Consider the following 1,227-nt stretch of genomic DNA (forward strand, 5'->3'; position numbering starts at 1 on the left):
CCTAACCATATCAAATATTGACCAGGGTACGTTCCGGTATACCGGACCGTACCCAGGGTACGTTCCGGCAGTACCCTGGGGGACATAGACCCTATGAGCTCTAGTAGAGCACGAAGGGTCGTTGTCGTATCAGGTACTATATATATGTACCCGATGTAGTTTTAGGTTGTTTAGTATTATGTTTATATTTTTATGTGAGGTATGTTTAGGGTTAGGGTTAGGGTTAGGGTTAGGGTACACTTCTGTAGTACAAGTCTGGTACACTTTGTGTATACATATATACGTACCTGACCTCGGGTACATATATGTAGTACCTGATACGGCAACGACCCCTTCAGCTCTAGTAGGCGTGTGCATGAGGCAGAGATGAGATCAAGAGCTAATAACACATGTATTCAAGAATGTATGATATAGACTATATTATACTAGTCTAGACTAGTACTAGGATATACTAATCTAGATTATATTATTTAGTCTATGTTGTACAATCCTGATGTAATGTATTATTACGCATAATGTATTATACATAATGTAGACGTGTAATGCGCTATACACACGTAGAAGTTGTAAAGGACTGTAAGAAAACTAAAGAGAAGAGAAAGACAAGAAGTAACAAGAAACGGATGAAATTTGCTCGCTTACAATAATGTACACATAATTATTGTATTATCATCTCTTGATGAGATCGCAGATGGGGGGAGGGTGGGAACCGTTGTCCATGGGAATCCAGGCTGGGCGAGGGAGGGGATCATGACAAATGAACTATGGCACACCCAGCTAGGGAGGCTCAGGGGTAGAGATATAATTATATAGCCCTCCAACGCCAATTCCATTCTAATCCAATCCACGTTCGTTTCACTTCAGTTTAGCCATTTCAGTTTCAGCCACACACTTCAGTTTAGTTTAGTTGAGTTGAATTGAATCTAGTATAATCCAGTGCATTGCGGTCCAATCTAGGCTAGTTTAGTTTGGGTCTTTAGGCTGGTTCGAAAGACTGCTGGCCATTTCATGAACTCGTGTTTCCGGCGGTGGGATTTGGCACGTACACAGCGTCCCTCTGGATTCTTTGAATTCGAATTCCACTGTATCAGTATGGGAAAAAATCCGAAGAAATGCGTAGTGCGCACCTATATAACAACCACATGCCAGCGGGCTTGGCCAAATGTTTCCTGCTGCTGCTGCTGCTGCTGGTGCTGCTTGCTGCTGCTGCTGCTGCTGCTGCTGCTG

General features: G+C 43.0%; 1 long non-coding RNA gene across 1 annotated transcript in view; it reads left to right on the plus strand.

Annotated features, from left to right (window-relative positions):
* LOC106814487 overlaps nucleotides 1-1,227 on the plus strand; it is a 23,944-nt gene that overhangs the window by 20,869 nt on the left and 1,848 nt on the right. Inside the window, exon 2 of the long non-coding RNA XR_001394615.1 lies at nucleotides 200-203. This is a non-coding gene — a long non-coding RNA (uncharacterized LOC106814487). The remainder of the gene's footprint in view (nucleotides 1-199; nucleotides 204-1,227) is intronic.

Source organism: Priapulus caudatus, unplaced genomic scaffold (genome assembly GCF_000485595.1).
Source record: "Priapulus caudatus unplaced genomic scaffold, Priapulus_caudatus-5.0.1 Scaffold930, whole genome shotgun sequence".
NCBI lineage: Eukaryota > Metazoa > Priapulida > Priapulimorpha > Priapulimorphida > Priapulidae > Priapulus > Priapulus caudatus.